The sequence below is a fragment of the Ursus arctos genome, unplaced genomic scaffold (assembly GCF_023065955.2).
Source record: "Ursus arctos isolate Adak ecotype North America unplaced genomic scaffold, UrsArc2.0 scaffold_2, whole genome shotgun sequence".
In the NCBI taxonomy this organism is placed as follows: Eukaryota; Metazoa; Chordata; class Mammalia; order Carnivora; family Ursidae; genus Ursus; species Ursus arctos.
The window spans coordinates 41,995,827-42,016,841 of NW_026622874.1; the positions used below are offsets into that span (position 1 = coordinate 41,995,827).

At 37.0% G+C, this 21,015-nt stretch overlaps 1 long non-coding RNA gene across 1 annotated transcript in view; it reads right to left on the minus strand.

Annotated features, from left to right (window-relative positions):
- Positions 1 to 6,244: 6,244 nt before the first annotated feature.
- The window catches only part of LOC123000575 (uncharacterized), a 32,468-nt gene continuing 17,697 nt past the window's right edge, over positions 6,245 to 21,015 (minus strand). Inside the window, exon 7 of the long non-coding RNA XR_007191414.2 lies at positions 6,245 to 7,502. This is a non-coding gene — a long non-coding RNA (uncharacterized LOC123000575). The remainder of the gene's footprint in view (positions 7,503 to 21,015) is intronic.

The following is a 21,015-nucleotide window of genomic DNA, read 5'->3' on the forward strand; positions in this document are numbered from 1 at the left end:
ATCTCCCTCTTTCTTTTATAAGAACACCAATCATTGATTATGGGCTCTAATCTAGTATGACCTAATCTTACCTCAATTATATCTACAAAGGTCCTATTTCCAAATAAAGTCACATTCCTAGTTATGGGAGGTAGGACTTAAACATACTATTTTGGGGGACATAATTCAACCAACCGTACTCAACCTTATTAAAAATTCCCCATACCCTCTTTGATGCCTTTGACATTATTGATCTTTTTTCTTTGAAACTTCCCCTTCTTATCTTTCATGATCCTGGATTTTCCTTGTTCTTAATTTTCTCCAGCTTTTTTCAGTTATGTCTTGTCGATTGTTTCATTTTCTGGTTGTTTCCATATGGCATTTCTGTATCTTTGTCTTTAGTTCTTTCTCTTCCATAGTCTCAATCTCCTATGCATTTAATTAGCACATACAGGTAACTATATGTACTTACGTTAGCTGGACACTGAGTATAAACAGAAAAATAATCATAGCTCCTACTTGGGAACTTATGGTAAAACGGACACAGGTAAACATACCAGTAAGTGTAACACTGAGTAGAAAAGGCACATAAATCATGCAATAAGAAAGCCTTCAAAATAGAGAAGATACTCTGAAAGTTTTTGATTGTATTCTATTAGTAAAAATGTTCTGAGTATCAAAAAAAAATAGAGAAGATACTCTAACTGATTTTGAAAAAATGAGCAAGTGTTGAACAAGTTAGTTTTTGTGAATTTCTACTCCACTTCTCTTTTCTTGGTGGAAAGGTTTTAATTATGAAGTACATTTTAAAAATAGATCATGTTTCTCCTTGTGCTAACATTTAATAAACTTTTTTAAGAATAGTTTTCAATTCAAGGAAACATTGCAAATATAGTGCATAGTATCCCTGAACACTTCTATTAAGTTTCCCCTATGGCTAGCATTTTACTTTACTATGCTATATTTGTCATGGGTAATGAACCAATAGTGATACATTGTAGTTAACTAAGTTCCATGCTTTACTCAGATTCCCTTAGTTTTTATTTAATGTTTCTTTTCTTTAACAAAATCCCATCCAGAACATCACATTACATTTAGTCATTTTGTCTTATTAGGCTTCTCTAGACCATGATAGTTTCTTAGATGTTCCTTGTTTCCTTGATGATTTTGATCAGCAATTATGAAGAACATCCCTCAGTTGGAATTTGCCTAAATTATTTTTCATCATTTTATTGAGGGTATGCGTTTTTGGAGGAGGATCACAGAAAGGAAGCGTCATTCTCATCACAGCATATCAAAGCTGCATATTATCAACGTGACATCATTGATGATGTTAACCTGAATTACCTAGATGAAGTGGTGTTTGCCAGTATTAAGAATTAAGCTCCACCTCCTTATGGGAAGTATTTACATCAATTACTTAGAATTCTTCAGTGTGAAAATACGTTTCTTTACTCCTATTTATTTATTCAATCCTTTATGAGCATCAGTATGGATTTCTGTATGTTTAGTGTATACTTCAAGTGATAATCCTGTACGCCAACCTAAAAACAAGAAACCAGTTCAAGAAGTAAAGCTTTTATGTGGGTCAAAGAATTGCAATTTGGGGCACACAGATTTAGGTAGAAACTCAAATAGTGTACTGATTACAGAAGGTGGACTTAGGATTTTTACAGGAAAAAGGAGGAAGATTAGGTAAGTTGTTTTGAAAAGAGTTGATTGGTGCTGAGAAGCAGGGCTATATTTGTACCTCCTCGATTGGCCAGGGGAAGTGATCACTAGGCCAAAGTTCACTTATCAGTCTTCTCAAACAGGGTATTTGCTTTCCTGCTGACTTCTTGGAATGCTGTCAATTTAGCCCAATTGAAGTTTCAGAAAATTGGACATGCAAGGCATTTCCTCTGACATGGCTGTTCTGGCTCCATTTTAAAATGGCTCTACTTATGTTTTATGTTCATGAATACTGTATTATTTGTTTCTTAAATTGGCCCACCTTTGGCCATTTTGAGACCTTTCATGTGACTCCTGTGTACTTTTGGCATGTCCCTATAATTTTGGTTTTTTAGCACTTCCTTATTTTCTAACTCTACAAGGTGACTCAGGATCATCTTGTACATTTCTTAATGCCTCCGTGGGCTTTTTCAATGAAACAGATTTCTCTAGCATTTCACATGGTGAAAATAAACTTGCTCCTGTATCCACATTTCATATACATTATTTATTTATCTTAAATAATTTTGTTTGTCACAACATTAATTTAATTGTGGCTAAAGTGTCATATCCTGATATCAACAGAAATTCTTTCAATGTTTCACAATTAAAGATCAAATTTTCATCTATTCCTATTTAATTCAGTTTCTTAAATAAGACAAATGACTGTAAATTATGCCAAATATCTTTTTATGATATATGGCAATATCAGATAGGTTTTTTTCTTCTGATTTATTACTATAGTTATGTGAAGTGACTCCCCAAATTGAGGCGTCAATAACTGGTTAACACTAATAGGCATCTAGATCCTAACATACATAAAACAAGGTTCTTAATTCATCACTCTGTTCCCAAAAAAACCGTACTCTACCCATAGTCTTCCCATCTTACTGAATATTAATCAGTTGCTCAAGGCCAAAATCAAGGGGTCATCTTCAATTTCTCATTTTCTTTCTTATACCACAGCTGATGCATCATAAGACATGTTTATCCTGTCCTCAAAATATACCCCCAATCCAGCCCCTTTCACCTATCCCTTTAAGCTCCTTCATTTTCCTCCATAGCTTATATATGTTTACATACATAAATCTCTAGTATATTTATTGGTATATTCATTGGTCAGTTTTGGTGCCTCTTTTCTATAATACGTATTCATTATTTGCCCATTAAAAAAAATAAGTTGTATGTCTCTTCTATTATTGATTTGTAGGAATTCTTTATAAGATGATAACATGTTACTAATTTCTTCTACCAGTGTGTTTTTTAGTATTTCATGTTTTTGGAGTCCTTTGCTCAATAGAACTTTTAATTTTAACCTAGTTGAAACCTTCTGGTTTACAAGAAAGTAATTACAAGAATTACAAGATTATTACAATTACAAGAGGTAATTACAAGAATATTACAACTATTTCAAGACGTAATTTCTAGCACTAAAGGTACAGTAATTCTTTTCTTATAAAAGTTTCAAAATACTCCTTTCATGTTTATGTCTATCTAGGACTGAGTTTTTGTAGATACTGTGAAATAAAATCCAATATAATTTTTTCCAATATAGATGGCCAATTTTCCTAACATCATTTATGTACAAGATATTTCTTCTCACACTGATGGACAACGTCACCTTATATTATATCATATTTGCATACATAAGTGGTCACATGCAGGACACTGATTTTTATTTTATTTTAATTTTTTTATTATTTTTTTATTATGTTCAGTTAGCCAACATATAGTACATCATTAGTTTTTGATGTAGTGTTCAAAGGTCCAGTGATCAATTTTTCTCTTCCCACTGGCCTTACCATACTTATTGAGTTATCACAACTTTCTGATAGATCTTGATATTAGATAAAACATTTTCCCCACTTTATTCCAGAATATTCTAGAATCTTTGCTCCTCCAATAATTTGATTTGTTTAAGTCAGTTGTTAGGAAATTTAGTAAAACTACCCTTAACATATAGAACAATTTACACTTTTTTCATTTCCACAAATATGGTATAACCCCCTTTCGGCTTTCTTTAAATGCTTCCAATAAAATTTAATCATTTTATCTATGTAGGTCTTCAGCCACTTTTCTTATATTTATGCATTGCTAATTTATGTAATTTCTAAAATTACATTTTCTAAATCTGCCTGCTGCATTGGCACAGATTTTTAGAACAACATTGATAAAAGCTGAGTAGAGATATTCTTTTTTCTTTTTTCTGATGGTAAGGAGAATGATATCAGTATGTTTTCATTTAGAATGTTTGCTACTCTCCTACGTTGAGGAAGCTTTCATATATTTCTTGTTTTTTATGACTTTTTGTACCATTAATGGATGTTACCTTTTTTCACTTTTTCTTCATTTATTGAGTTTATTACACAGTTTCCTCCCTTTAAGCTGGTACATATTTATAAATTTAAAAAATTGTATAATATTAGCACAACCTTATATTGCTGGAATAAATTCAAATTACTCATGTTATGTTAAATTATATTTATTTATATTGCTGAGCTGGTTTACTTTTTTTTTTTTTTTGCATTTGTTTTCACAATTGATATCAGCCTATAATATCTCTTTCTTATAGTACCCAAACCTAATTTAGATAATAAGTTACACTGGCTTTTCAAAGTGAATATTGGAATCGTCCCTTTTTTTGTATTCTCCGGGTAACTTTCTATAAAATTAGAATTATCTATTCCTTGAAAGTGGGCTATAATTTTCTCTAAAATCATCTGGACCTTGTTTTTCTATATTGGTTAAGTTTTAACTGCAGATTCATGTATCTTAATAGATATTGGACCACTGTCGCTCCCTCTCGATTCTGATTCAGTTTTATCAATTTTGTTTATTTTTGTAAACTTTCTGTCAGAAATGTTTATATATTACTGTCATCATGTCAGTTATAGCTGCAACTGTAGTTATGTCCCTTCTTTTCATTCTCAACATTGCATATGTGTGCTCTCTTTTTATTTGATCAATATTGTCAGAAGGTTGTTAATTAACACTAATTTTTGCCAAAAACCAACTTTGTCTTTTAAGACTGATGTTTATTTCAGTATAATTTGCAGGCAGTAAATTTCATGCTACTTTAGTATACAGTTCAATGAATTTTGGGAAATGGTGTCATATAATTACCACTACAATCAAGATAGAATATTTCCATCACCAAAAGTGTTCCTTAGTGTCCTTTCATGTTCACTATCCTTTCATTTCCATTCCTTCTCAAATAGTAATTTGATTACTGCCCTTACAGCTTTCCTTCTGCCTAAATTTCCTATAAATAGAATTATAATGTATGTAGTCATTTGTCTCACTTTTTTTAATTTAGAAAAGTGATTTTGTGATTCATCTATGGTGTTGAAATCATGCCCTATAGGATTAAAGTGGTTAAAACTAGCAGGAAGTTTAAAGCTTATTTTTCAGAAAACTGTTTTACCCTAATCAGCTATTGAGTTTTTTCAGGCCCCACTAACAAATTGACTATCTCTACAGAAGCCTGGAATCAGGGTCACCTGACAGGATTCCAGCCTATAAACAAGCAAGGTCTTGCATTCCTTATCCAAGATAATGAGTCTGACTCCATCCAATTTATACCTGCTCTCAGAGCAGGCCTATAGTAAGTTCTCCTTGTCCCATGATAACCTCCTGATGTCAGGGGCCAAATTTTGCCTCCTTCTGGTGTTAAGTCTCCATCTGAAAACGAATGTGAGATGTATGTTACATCTATGTTTGCTCAGTGCACATGCTCTATCTTCCCTCATTATGAGTCCTAATTTTTCCTGCCCTTTTCATCAACATGTATGTAATCTCCTACCCTGAATTTCCCTTTTTAAAGCCCTGCTCCTTAACCCAGAATTTCAGAGGTGATCTTTGGACATCCTTCAGCTGTTTCCCCAGGTTGCTGGCCCCCTGAGTAAAGCCACCTTTCCTTTCCAACCAACACTTGTCCCTTGAGTATTGACTTTTCAGAGGTGAACAGCAGAGCTTGAGTTTTAGTAACTACGTTGCATAAACCAGTGGTGCATTTGTTTTTATTGCTGAGTAGCATTCAGGTGTATGGATGTATCACAATGTGTTTTTCACTTCCCAGTCGACAAACACTTAGGGTATTTCCTGTTTCTGGAGATTATTAATAAAGCTGTTATAATAATTTGTATACAGGTCTTTGTATGGACATAAGAATCTCTTTTTCTTGGGTAAATACCTAGGGGTGGAATTGCTGGGTCCTATCATAAGTGTTTGATGAAGTTTATCAGAATCTGCTAAATTGTTTTCCAAAATGGCTGCACAGTTATGAAAGTACTAGCCGATCTACATCCTCACCAGTTTTTGATATTATCGGTCGGGGTATAAGTTCAAGTTTTAAACAGGTTTTTCAGAGTAAACCTCACTGAAAAAATAATATTGATCTAGCTTTGAAGGAGGGAGAAAAATTCATTTATGTGTCTGGGCAGAAAAAACAGGGTGTACCCTGAAGCAGGATTGGGGAAGAAGACAGTAGTAAGACATACATTCAGGGAGGGAAAATATCCTCTGGGGCTGCAAAGTCCTTAATAATAACATTGACTTTTATTTTGAGTAATTGGAGATTTATTGCAGCATCTTAAACAATGGAAAAGAATGGCATTATAGTACTTATATTTTTATGGATTTCTCTGGTAGTTGTGTTGAGAACAGGCGATGGCAGATCAAAGAAAGAAGTAGAGAAAACATTAAACTAAGTGCTAATGGTAGATCAGACCAGAATGCTAGCACTAGAAGTCATGAGAAGTGGTAGGATTCTTGATATAATTTTAAGGTAAGCATAGCTCAAATTCCTGGTAAAACAGCTATAGCGTGTAATTGGGAAATAGGACTCAAAAATGCTCTATAGTTTTTTTGGGGGGGAGCGTAAAAAACTGAAAAATTGGATTTATCCTTAAAAAGAAAATAACCATTGGATTTAGCAAACTGGAATCATTGATGACCTTGACCAAAACAATTTTTGGTGGTATGGAAAGATTAAAATCTTCCTGGAGTATGGTTAAAAAATGAAATGATGACATTGAATATCGTCCATGACTTTTGCTATAAATAAGACATAAATAACTAGGTAAAAGTTGAGGTAGGGAGACATGAAGTTAAAGTTTTGGGTTTTTTTCTTCTTTTCATAAGATTGAGGTGATAAAATACGTGCTGGTAGGGATGACCAGTATATCGTAGAACATAGTCAAATAAAAGTGATGTTCTTGAAGGAAAGACCTGATGGAATTGAGTCTAGAATGAGAAGGATTGGCTCTAGGTAGGAGCAGAGGCAGTTTATAGTCAAAGGAGAGAAGGAAGAGAGCAGGTGTTAAGGGTGCTAATGGCTAGATAACGTAGATGTAATGGCGGGAATGTGGACATTTTTGTTTGTTGCTTCGATTTTTTCAATGAAATAGAAGCATGGTCCCTAACTCAGATTAAAGATAAGGCAGAAGGAATTGGACATTTGAAAGAAAAAGAGGAACTTTGAAATAGTTGTCTGAAAGTGTGGAAATATATGTGTACTACGGAAACATATGATTTTAGGGCAGCATTAAGGACTCAGTTGAAGTTTGTGGTTGTGAATTCAAAGTTAGACCAGTCACCACCACCAATTGTCTGTGTGTGTGTGTGTGTGTATTTCAGCTCCATGGGGGTGAAATCTCAGTTGATTATCTTCCTTAAGGATAAAGGGACCAGCACTATTTATAGAAAGGAGCTTTTTGTAACATAAGCGCACTTTCTTGTATCCACAGGTTTACAAACATGTATAGGTCTCTCTTTAAGCTGTTACTTCTGTTCCAGTGGCCAATTTTTCATTCCTGTGTGAATAAATAAATAAATAAATAAATAATAAAAATAAAATAGAGAAAATAATAGAACCACACTGCCTTAGTCATATCCTGGTAGGTTAAGTCACCTCGATGAATTCCTGGGAATGTACTCTTTCATAGGCCTTATAGATTTAACTTGTCAAGGTTCATTTTTGATGAGAAACTAGTCTGGCTGATCTTAAAGGTTCATCTGCTTCCCCACTGAGATCACAAAGCAGAGAGCTGACTCAGCTGGGCCAAGCCATTCTGTGGAGAAACAAAGCTTTTGGCTTCTTGGTATTTTCGTGCTGTTCCAGGGCTTTCGGTGTGTGGACTATGGTCCTCCAGGTACACACCATTAGTGTTTCTCCTGGGTTCTGAGATTCTTTGACACATTTTTTTATTTAGAGAAAAAAGATGATCTTTAGCCTCTCTTAGGCTAACCTACAAATATGGAACATGCAGTGGGAGTAGGGTTTGTTTTTTCTCAAGGAATCTCAACTGAGCAGTCCTCTCTCTTTTGGAGTCTATGCTCAACCTATGTTGTGAAGCAATGAAAATTCGGGATACAGCTTGTGACCTACTACTTCTCTGCTTGCAAATCTATTCCCAACCTCCAAAAAATCCCATGCTATATATATATACTGTAAGGCACTAATTGTATTTGTTTGTGACTCCCTTGCTTGATAGTTGCCTCTTAACATGGGGCATACTTCACTTGTCCTGGTGCCATGTGCTTTTGGAAGCAGGAGTTTAATTGGACTAAATTAAAGTAATGAAAGGTCACTGGGAAGACCAGTTACTAGGTAGCCAGTAATCAAGACTTGGCAGGGTGTCCACCAACCCTGGTCTTTCAGAGAAATTGCTGAGAATTCAATTCAGAGCTTAGGAGGGGACAGGACAGTCATTGGGTTCACTAACTAGGCACCTAGCAAGACCTCAGAATTGCCTGATGCAGGCCCTAGGGAGAATGGAAAAGAGCAGAAGAGTTTGTTAGCCTCTAAAATTCCCAAAGCAAACAGGTCATCTGAAAAAGAGCTGGATTTGTAAAAAAAGAAAACCCCAACTTTAAGATGGCTGGCAGCCAAAGATGAGTCCAGGCCATTAGGGATCTGGAGAAAGGCTGTCAAAAGGTTACTGTTCTATGGCTGAAGGCCAAGAAATTGATGAAATAAGAGACAAGTGGATCTATAGCAGCCAAGCAGATAGGTTGATGCCAAAACCTAGACTGACCCTCAAAAAATTAAAGAGGGTATAAGTGGGAATAAGAACCAGTTACAGGACCTGATCCCCTACTTGCCTCCCAGGGGAAGACTCCAAACATTCTTGAATTTGCAGATACCAGATTTTTTTTTAATTTACCTCCTGAAAGTTTCAGGATTGGTATTTCTTTTTTTTTTTTTTTTTAAAGATTTTATTTATATTGACAGAGAGAGTGAGAGCACAAGCAGAGTGAGCAGCAGGCAGAGGGAGAGGGAAAAGCAGACTCCTCGCTGTGCAGAGAACCTGATGTGGGGCTCAATCCCAGGACCTCAGGGATCATGACCTGAGCCAAAGTCAGGCACTTAACCAACTGAACCACCCAGGTGCCCCAGATACCAGATTTGACGTGGTTATTACATTGGATTTCGTGTCTCAATCGTACTTCCTGATTTTTTTGCCAGCCTGTATAGTTGATTAACTAGATGAGAAAAACAGATTTTATTTTACCTTCATTTCTTACTCTGAAGTTTTTTCCTTTATTTATGTAGATTCTAGCTTCTGATCTATATTATTTTTCTTTTGTCTAAGGAAAATCTTTTAACATTTCTTTTAAGGCAGGTCTATCGGTAATGAATGCCCTCAGTTTTTGTTTGTTTGGGAAAATTATTTCCTTTTCACTCTTGAAAGTTGATTTTGCTGGATATAGAATTCTAGGTCAGTAGATTGTTCTTTCAATACTTTATTTCATTCTACTCTCTTCTTGCTTTTGTAGTTTCTGATGAAAAGTTGGCCATAATTCTTATCCTTGTTCCTCTAAAATACAAGATAATTTTCTCTAGATATTCTTTAAGATTTTATATTTGTTGTGTTTTTGGTTTTCTGAAGTTTGAATGTGACAAGCTTAGGAGTATTTTTTGGAATTTATTCTGCTTGGTATTATCTAATCTTCCTGGATCTGTGGTTTGGAGTCTATCATTAATTTTTGAAAATTCTTGGCCATTATTGTTTCAAGTATTTCTTCTGTTCCTTTCTATGTTTCTTCTCCTTCTGATATTCTAATTACACATATTTGACTCCTTTCGAAATTTTCCTAGAGCTCCTAGAGGTTCTGTTCTGTTTTATTGTTATTATTATTTTCTCTTTGAATTTTAGTTTGAAAAGTTTCTGTTGACCTATTTACTACTCACTGTTTCTTTCCTTGGCTATGTTCAGTCTAGTGTGGAGAACACCAAAGGCATTTTTTTCATTTCCCTTACTATGTTTCTGATTTCTAACATTTCCTTTAGATTCTTTCTCAGAATCTTTATTTCCTTTCTCCCATCTATTTTTGCAAGTTGCCTATTTTTTTTCCCATGGAAGCTCTTAACATTTAAAACATTAAAAAAAATGTTTGAAGGTATTGTTGACAAATCTTTAACATATTAATCATAGTTATTTTATCTTATTTTTTTATTTTTATTTTTTTTAAAACCAACATTTTAATATTACTTTTAAAGACTTTTTTTCCCTGACTTTAAAGTGGTACAAGTTTATTGCAGAACATTTAGGAAAGTTTTTCAGTCTCTTCATGATCATCAAGGCTTCTTAAAACTGCAGATTCCTCTCAGGGTCATGAGATCTAGCCCAGCATCATCAAGCTCTGTGTCAGCAGAGAGTCTGCTTCTCTTCCTCTGCCCACCCCCTCCAAATACATACATACATACATACATACATACATACATACATACATCTTAAAAAGAAAACAAAAAACCAACTGCAGATTCCTCATCCTTGCCATAGACCCGGACGTTAAACTTTCAGAACCTCTTGTGTTGAATATACCAAAAAACTATTTAAATTTTTTTTAAAAAACTTGTAATTCCATCTTTTCAAGATTATCACTGTTGGAGCTAATTCCCTATAGCAGGTTTTCCCCTGTATGTTTGTCTTTATTATGTTTTTACAAATTGAGTTCGTATTGTATTTCTAATTTGATACCTGCTTTTACACCCTGCTTAGCATTTTATCCTAAGCATTTTCCCATGTCACTAATATTCTCCAGAAACATGATAAAAAAATATTTGACTCAGTCTGTTTTACCCTATATCATTTAAAAAAGCTTGTCCCAGCTCAGAGCATGGGCATGGGGGGAGCCTTTTCCTGCTGGACCCCTGTTTTGTAGATTAGCAGAAGGGTTTCAACTTGAGGATTTTACTCAGTCTTTCTCACACAGCATTAGATAGGAGCATTAGCAGGGAATGTAAATTTTGGTGTCTCCTAGTTTCATATGCAGAAAATTAAATAGCTAACTGATACCTTATTCTGTTTGGGATTTTCAGAAAATGTTCCATTTTTACTTTTGCCCTGCAGTAAATTGTAGATGTTATAAACCACAGTCTAATCTGTGTTTAAACCCATCCCTGCCTTTGACCTCAGGGTATATAGTAAGTGGGTCTTTTGTATGTGATTTTAACTTAGATTATTAATCATTAATAACAAATGATTACTACAAAATGACCTCATAGGTTCACATTCTTTAAACAGCAACAATCATGGTTACAATGTTTATTAATCTAAATAGACTTCAAGTTTTATGTGACCACTTTGTATCAAAAAAATCTGATCATCAGAAATAAAGTTAGTTATCTGCAAAATACATTAAAGCAATAGTCCTAAATTCCCTAGGTGTAGATTATTCTGGGTATGGTCAATTACGAAGTTTCAAGAAAGAAATATGCAAGGCATTTTGTATTTTTTCCTGGCTCAACTTTACAAATAATTCATTTGCAGAGAAGAATAAAATGGCCATCTTCTTTCTTCTATGGCAGATGCCAGAGATGCAGAGCAATGGAGCAAGAACAAGGTGACACATATTCTGTCTGTCCACGGTAGTGCCAGGCCTCTGTTGGAGGTAAGGGAGAGCTACACGCATGTGTCTTTATTTGTATTCCTTGGGAGTGCATAGGACATTAATGGAGGCAACCGCATTCTCTCTGACACCAGTGTGCCCTATTAATGTTGTGCAACTGTGGCTGTAGTAATTTTGTTTCCAGGCCATGTTTCTGTCTATGCCCTATCTCTGGCATGCCGGAAGAGTGTATTCTTTCTCTGATTATTTTCCTGCTATATTGCTAGCTTGGCTTTCTTGTCTAAATGCCCAATAATAAGCTGATGCTGCATTCACTTCTAGATTTTAAGAACATTTATTTATTTTTTAAAAATTTTTTATAATAATTTTTTAATTATATTATGTTAGTCACCATACAGTACATCCCTGGTTTTTTATGTAAAGTTCGATGATTCATTAGTTGTGTATAACACCCAGTGCACCAGGCAATATGTGCCCTCCTTGCTACCCATCACCAGCCTACCCCATTCCCCCACCTCTGTTGCCTCAGAAGCCCTCAGTTTGTTTCTCAGAGTCCATAGTCTCTCATGCTTCATTCCCCATTCTGATTACCCCCCCTTTCTTTATCCCTTTCTTCCCCTACTGATCTTCCTAGTTCTTATGTTCCATAGATGAGAGAAACCATATGATAATTGTCTTTCTCTGCTTGACTTATTTCACTTAGCATTATCTCCTCCAGTGCCATTCATGTTACAGCAAATATTGAGAAATAATTCTTTCTGATAGCTGAGTAATATTCCATTGTATATATGGACCACATCTTCTTAATCCAGTCATCTATTGAAGGGCATCTCGGCTCCTTCCACGATTTAGCTATTGTGGACAATGCTGCTATGAACATTGGGGTGCATATGGCCTTTCTCTTCACTATGTCTGTATCTTTGGGGTTGATACCCAGTAGTGCAATGGTTGGATCATAGGGTAGCTCAATTTTTAACTTTTGAAGGGACCTCCACACTGTTTTCCAGAGTGGCTGTACCAACTTGCATTCCCACCAACAATGTAGGAGGGATCCCCTTTCTCCACATCCTCTCCAACAATTGTTGTTTCTTGCCTTGTCAATTTTTGCCATTCTAACTGGCATAAGGTGGTATCTCAGTGTGGTTTTGATTTGAATTTCCCTGATGGCTAATGATTTTGAACATTTTTTCACGTGTCTGTTAGCCATTTGTATGTCTTCATTGGAAAAGTGTCTATTCATATCTTCTGCCCATTTTATGATTTGTTTATGTTTCTTGTGTATTGAGTTTGAGAAGATCTTTGTAGATCTTGGATACCAGTCTTTTATCTGTAGTGTCATTTGCAAATATCTTCTCCCATTCCGTGGGCTGCCTCTTAGTTTTTTTGACTGTTTCCTTGGCTGTGCGGAAGCTTTTTATCTTGATGAAGTCCCACAAGTTCATTTTATCTCTTGTTTCTCTTGCCTTTGGAGATGTGTCATGAAAAAGGCTGCTGTGGCCGAAGTCATAGAGGTTGCTGCGTATGCTCTTCTCTAGGATTTTGATGGATTCCTGTCTCACATAGAGGTCTTTCAACCATTTAGAGTTTATCTTTGTGTATGGTGTGAGAGAGTGGTCAAATTTCATTCTTTTGCATTTAGCTGTCCAATTTTCCCATAACCATTTATTGAAGAGACTGTCTTATTTCCACTGGAGGTTTTTTCCTGCTTTGTCAAAGATTAGTTGCCCAAAGAGCCAAGGGTCCATTTCTTTTCTTTCTTTCTTTCTTTTTTAAATTTATTTATTTGACATAGAGAGACAGTCAGAAAGAGAAGGAACACAAGCAGGGGGAGTAGGAGAGGAAGAAGCAGGCTCCCAGCAGAGGAGCTTGATGCGGGGCTCGATCCCATAACGCTGGGATCACGCCCTGAGCTGAAGGCAGATGCTTAACGACTAAGCCACCCAGGCGTCCCGAGGGTCCATTTCTGGGTTCTCTATTCTGTTCCATTGGTCTATGTGTCTGTTTTTGTGTTGGTACCATGCTGTCTTTGTGATCACAGCTTTGTAGTACAACTTGAAATCCGGCATTGTGATGCCCCCAGCTTTGTTTTTCCTTTTCAACAATTCCTTGGTGATTCGGGGCCTTTTCTGTTTCCGTATAAATTTAAGGGCTATTTGTTCCAGTTCTTTGAAAAATGTCCTCGGTATTTTGATCGGGATAGCATTGAAAGTGTAGATTGCTCTGGGTAGCATGGACATTTTAACTATGTTAATTCTTCAAATCCATGAGCATGGAATATCTTTCCATCTTTTTGTGTCTTCCTCAATGTCTTTCAAGAGTGATTTGTAGTTTCTAGAATATAGGTCCTTTACGTCTCTGGTTAAGTTAATTCCAAGGTAACGTATGATTTTTGGTGCTGTTGTAAATGGGATGGATTCCCTAATTTCTCTTTCTTCAGTCACATTCTTCGTGTATAGAAATGCAACTGATTTCTGAGCATTGATTCTGTACCCCGCCACATTACTGAATTGCTCTATAACTTCTAGTAGTTTGGGGGTGGATTCTTTTGGGTTTTCCATATAGAGTATCATGTCATCTGTGAAGAGAGACAGTTTGACTTCTTCTTTGCCAATTTGGATACCTTTTATCCACTTCTGTTGTCTGATTGCTGTTGCAAGGACTTCTAGTACTATGTTGAATAATAATGGTGAGAGTGGGCATCCTTGTCGTGTTCCTGATCTTAAGGGAAAGGCTTCCAGCTTTTCCCCATTGAGAATGATATTCACTAAAGGCTTTTCAGAGATGGTTTTTATGGGATTGAGGAATGTACCCTTTATCCCTACACTCTGAAGGGTTTTAATCAGGAAACAACGCTGTATTTTGTCAAATGATTTTCTGCATCTATTGAGAGAATCATATGATTTTTGGCTTTTTTCTTGTTGATATAATCTATCGCACTGATCAACTTGCAAATGCTGAACCACCCTTGCATCCCAGGGATGAATCCCACTTGGTCATGATGGATAATCATTTTAATGTACTGTTGGATCCTATTAGCAAGGATCTTGTTGAGAATTTTGGCGTCCATATTCATTAGGGAAATCGGTCTGTAATTCTCCTTTTTGATGGGGTCTTTGCCTGCTTTGGGGATCAAGGTAATACTGGCCTCATAGAATGAGTTTGGTAGCTTTCCTTCTGTTTCTACTTTTTGAAATAGCCTTAGGAGAATAGCTATTATTTCTTCTTTGACTGTTTGCTAGAATTCCCCGGGGAATCCGTCAGGCCCTGGAGTTTTGTTTTTTGGAAGGTTTTTAATCAGTGTTTCAATCTCTTCATAATTAATTGGTCTGTTTAAAAAATCAAATTCTTCCCTTTTCAGTCTTGGTAGTTTATAGGTTTCCAGGAAGTCCTCCATCTCTTCCAGATTGCTTATATTATTGGCATAAAGCTGTTGATAAAAGTTTCTAATAATCCTTCCTATTTCAATGGTGTTGGTTGTGACCTCTCCTTTTTCTTTCATAATTTTATGAATTTGGGTCCTTTCTCTATTCTTTTGGATAAGTGTTGCCTGTGGTTTTTCTATTTTGTTAACTCTTTCAAAGAACCAGCTTCTAGCTCTGTTGATCTGCTCTACTGTGTTCCTGGTTTCTAATTCATTGATCTCTGCTCTAATCTTGATTAACTGCTTCCTCATGCGTGGATTAGGCCTGTCCGTCTGTTGCTGTTCCAGCTTCTTGAGGTGAGAATATAAAAACTGCATTTTAGATTTTTCTATTCTTTTGAGTGAGGCTTGGAAGGCTATGTATTTTCCCCTTAGGACTGCCTTTGCAGTGTCCCATAGGTTTTGGACCATTGTGTTTTCATTCTCATTGGTCTCCATAAATTGTTTAAATTGATTTTTGATTTCCTGGTTTATCGAATCATTCTTGAGCAGGATGGTTCTTAGTCTCCAAGTGTTTGAGTTTCTTCAAAATTTTTCCTTATGGTTTAGTTCCAATCAAAGCGTTGTGGTCTGAGAACATGCAGGGAATAATTTCAGTCTTTTGGTATCGGTTGAGACCTGTTTTGTGACCCAGAACATGGTGTATTCTTGAGAATGTTCCATGGGCATTAGAATAGAATAAGTATTCTTTGGTTCTGGGGTGTAGTGTTCTATATATATATCTATGAGGTCCAACTCATCGAGTATGGCATTCAAAGCTCTTGTTTCTTTGTTGATTTTCTGCTTAGGTGATCTATCTATTGCTGATATTGGAGTGTTGAGGTCCCCTACTATTAACGTATTGGTATCTATATGTCTCTTTATTCTGGTTAAGAGTTTGCTTGTGTATCTTGCTGCTCCCCTGTTGGGGGCATATAAATTTATAATTGTCATATCCACTTGTTGAAGACATCCTTTAAGAATAATATAGTGCCCTTCTGTATCTCTATAGTCTTTAGTTTAAAATCCAATCTGTCTGATATGAGAATTGCTACCCCAGCTTTCTTTTGAGGTCCATTGGCATGAAAGATGATATTCTACCCCTTTACTTTCAGTCTGGATGTATCTTTAGGTTCAAAATGAGTCTCTTGTAGACAGCAAATGGATGGGTCATGTCTTTTATCCAATCTGCAACCCTGTGGCGCTTTATGGGAGCGTTTAGGCCATTTACATTGAAAGTGATTATTGAGAGAGATGATTTTAATGATGCCATGTTGCCTGTAAAGTCTTTGTTTCTATAGGTTGTGACTTTCTGTTCTTTTTCCCTCTTGGGCCTTTTTACTTTTATAGAACCCCCCTTAATGTCTCCTGTAGGGCTGGTTTCATGGTTACGAAATTGGTCAGTGACTGGCGATTTTGGAAGGTCTTTATCTCTCCATCAATTCTGAATGACAACCTTGCTGGATAAAGGATCCTTGGCTGCATGTTTTTCTCTGAAAGAGCTTTAAAAATGCCCCCCCCCCAACCCTTTCTCTCATTCCAGGTCTGTGTAGACAGGTCTGAGGTAATTCTGATAACTTTGCCTTGGTACGTGAGAAATTTCTTTGCCCTGGCCACTTTCAATACTGTATCCTTGGATCTAATATTTGCGAATTGCACTATGATGTGACGTGGCGTAGGTTTGTCATGGTTGAGCTTGGGAGGGGTCCTCTCTGCCTCTTGGACACGAATGCTTGTTTCCTTTGCTAGATTAGGGATGTTTTCAGCTACAGTTTTTCAATTATCTCTTCTAGACCTCTGTTTTTCTCCACCCACTGAGGGATGCCGATGATTCTGACATTGGAACATTTCATTGAGTCAGTAATCTCCCATAACCTACATTCTTGAGGTTGGATTTTTTTGATCCAAGTTTCTGTCTTAGCTTTCTCTTCTACCAACCCATCCTCCAGTTCGCCAATTCGTTCTTCTGCCTCATTCACCCTGGCCATTAGAGCGTCTAGTTTTGACTACATTTGATTCATAGTATTTTTAATTTCTGCCAGATTTGCTCTCATTTCTGCCCTTAGAGATTCTATATTCTCGTTAATATTTTCTTTAATATTTCTTTCAAGTCTACACATCATCTTGACCAATATTACTCTGAACTCCATTGCTGATAATTTGGTTATATCCACATCCATTAGTTCTGTGGCAGAGGCCACAGACTCATTGTCTTTTCTTTGCTGGGGGGGATTTCTCCTCGTCATTCTTGTGAGGAGAGGTTGAGGGGTTGCCCAGAGCCCAAATTATTGACCAGGACCCAGGAAGTGCGCACTTGTTTTATAGGGATCTTAGGGATGTGGGCTTCTTGATTTTTCAGCCAGCCTTCTGAGGGAGGGGCCTGCCGCACTGATACTCAGGCAACCCTGTTTGGGTAGAGTCTCCATGTCCCCTGCAAGCGGGGATGGGGATGGGCACACTGTGAGCCGGTATTTCCAGGCTTTTGTTCTCTGGCGGCTTTCCCTGGTGGTTTGCTGGGCCTCTTCTGAGAGTCAGAGTAGCAGTAGCCAAATCCCAGCCTCTGTCTCAGAACAGAGGGATCGCAGACCATTCTCCACTGATGTTCTGGCCACTTTAACTCTGTTTCTGTTGGTGCTGCTCAACCCTGCAGCGTCCCTGGATGTGCGCCCCACGCCCAGCATCCCAGCCCTCACTTCCAGGGCTGGCAGGTCTCTGTCCTTTGTGTTTCTAACACCGCCAGCCACCAGCTGCCCTCACGCGCTCCAGAGCTCCGTTTCAGTGTGGTTCGCGCACTCTGGAGCTCTGGTTTTAAGACTGGTTGTGTGCGTTCCCCGCCTCACAGTCTCAGTCTGCTCTCTTGAGGGTGCCGGTCCGGTCCGTGAGTCCGCCCGCTCCCCCGTGCAGGTGGCTACCGCTTCCCGGCGCCCGAATGCAGGGGGCCCTCCCCCTTCCGTTTATCTTCTGATATCTGTGCGCGGATTTACGGCTCCCCGCTTAGTACCTCAATACTCAGCACTGGAGATGTTCATTGTAGAGATCCAGATGTATCTTCCTGCATCTCAGGCTGATTCCGTGGATGCTCAGGATGGTCTGGTACCTATCCAGCTTGACTCAGGAGACTAGCTGAAAAAGGGGACCCCTACTCCTCTGCCATCTTAACTCCTCCCTCTATCAATCATAGTTATTTTAAATATTCTGTCTGATAATTCCAACAACTATGTCATAGCTGATGTTTACTCTGTTTCTTCAGACTGTGTTTTTTGTTGTCTTTTCGTATATCTGGTAATTTTTTGTTGAATGCCACACAGGTTATATTAGATGATAGACACTGAGGTAAATAGTTGTCCACTGTGAGGATATATGTGATCTGATTAGGAGCTGGGCTTTGTTTCATGTTTGCTGAAGCTAAAGTTGCCAGAGAATTAAAATTTCTCTAGTGCCCTTACTTTTGTCTCCTTTCTGGACTTTGAGCTTCCCTACATACTCTTCCTCAGAAAAAAATCTGTGCTTTTTCATCTGTAATCAGCAGGAGCCCTGTTGGTATGGTGGTATGGTATGGAGGAGGAAGGGAGCATTCTATAGTCTTCCAATTAAATTTCATTCTTATAGTGGGCCTAGGCTTTGGGCCTGTAACCTGCACAGGAGGTTTTGTTTGTTTGTTTTTAAAAATCTTCCCCCTCAAGGTGAGCAGGAAGGGTAGATGGGGCTAGAGTGAGAAGAATGTCTTTTTCGCCAAGACTCTGGGACAAAGCTCTGGTAGTCTTTTCTCTGGAGAGTGGGTCTTTGTTATAGAAAAGGCTCTGGGCATATTTCACAAGCATTGCTCTCCCTCTCCTTCTGTAGATCCAGAAGGGAAATCTTTCTTGGCTCTTCATTGTGAGAATTTGGTGTTCCTCAAAGTAAAGCCCACAAAAACACAGGGGTTCCATACAGGACTGCAATGCCAGGAGTTTCTCATTCTCACTCTAGGCCATACTTAGTCTTTAGCAACTTGTCAAAATTATCATTTACGTCTAACCAGTTATGGCTCTGGTGAACTCTGGTCTGGATAAGTAGATCTGGGCCATGCCTGTCTAGATTTAGCCCTCACCAGAACTGCAAGCCCAGTTCTTTGTTTGGTTCAGGAATTCATTGATTTCCAATTTGCCTCACTTTTTCTTCTTGTAAAGGTAGAAGTTATGACTTGTTGAAGCTGAGAGTTCTCTATTTATATTATTGATATGAATATTTCAACTGCTCAAATGTATGGGCATTTTATTTGGATATAATTATTGGTGACCCCTGTCCCTGGCTTATAAAAAGTCAGAGGAATAGTGACTAAGAATGGCCATGTACTAAGGGATGCTTGCCTAGCTTGTAAAACTGACACCATGTTTAGAGGAAATGTACTAAGGGATGCTTGCCTAGCTTGTAAAACTGACACCAGACTAGAGGAAACAGTATTAGGTGTTCTCACAGGAGAATTAATGCAAGCAGACACACTATCTTTGGTTATTTAAACTTTAACAGCCCTGGCCAGGCAATGGAAGCCACTTCAAGCCACAGAGGCTTACATAAGAAAGTGGCCATTATTGTTCCCATGCTGACATAAGAGTGACTCTGAAGAGAAAACCAAGTCATGCTAATGACAAATCTCCAACAGGTTGGAGAAATCTTAGAACAATATTAACTCTCAGGGGATGTTCAGATTCTGTACCAATGATGACTTTTTAAAAATGACTCTTCTGAGAAAATGGTTTATATCACATCATGAGCCATTCTAGTGCAACTGAATAACACAGGTTGACCTTGAATGAAGTCAAAGTCCAAGGTACCACCCAAGTTACAATGTTGGGAACAATTTAGACTATAATTCAAAGAGATGGCATCATGGACTACATTATTTCTGTCTCAAATTCAGAAGTCATAGCATTATTTAGATGCACTTCTTGATTCTTAATATTAATTCTGCTGTTCTCTTTTAATTCCAATTAATATTATCAGAGGTTTATTCATTTTATTAGTAATTTCAAAGAAATTGACTTTTAACCTTATTCATCTCTGTTTTTCCAACTTCATTATCTTCTGTTATCTTTTTTATTTCCCCTTATTTTTGTTGGATTTATTATTCTTTTACTTCTAATTCTATAAGACAGATATCTAATGAATTTTATCTCATTAACTTTTACACTATTTTTTTAATGTAAGAATTTTAGGCTGTCCATTTGCCTCTGTTTTGATTCAACTCAACACTCTGAGTTATGATATCTAGTATTTCCATTTTTCTATATTTCTATGTATTGCCTAGTTTTCAATGGTGATTTATTCTATGATCCAAGGGTTGTTTTGTGTTTGTTTTTGTATTTCCAAATGCAGTTTTATTTTAGTCATCTTTGGTTATTGTTATCTTCCTTAAGACACTGTCATAAGACATTGAAGTCTCTATGATAGCAAGTATTTGTAAGTTTGATTTTTTATTTTATTATTTTTTTCTTAAGATTTTATGTATTTAATTGTCAGAGAGAGACAGAGAGCACAAGCAGGGAGAGTGGCAGGTAGAGGGAGAAGCAGGCTCCCTGCTGAACAAGGAGCCTGATGGAGGACCCTTGGCTCACGAGCTGAGCTGAAAGCAGATGCTTAACTAACTGTGCCACCCAGGCATCCCAATTTGTAAGTTTTAAAAATTACTTTTATGACATGGCACATCATCACTTTTCATAAATATTTTATACATGCATGAATAATGTGTATTCTTCAACTGTTATGGTACAATATTCTATACATTAGTTCTAATTTGGTAATGGTGCTGATCAAACTCTTCAAATTGCTTGCTATTTTAAAAATGTTTATTTCATGAACTACTGAGAACTATGATGACATAACACAATGGCAATACATTTGTCAATCTCGCCTTGCAGATCTGTTATTTCACTTTCTTCTCTCTCTCTTATCTGCCTCTTCCTTTCCTTTCTCCCTCCCTCTTCTGTTGTTAGGTAGACACAATTTAAAACTTACAAGATATTGTTAAATGAATATTTTGCCATTATGCACTGATGCTTTTTAACTCTGCTAATGTTTTGCAATGTAATGGA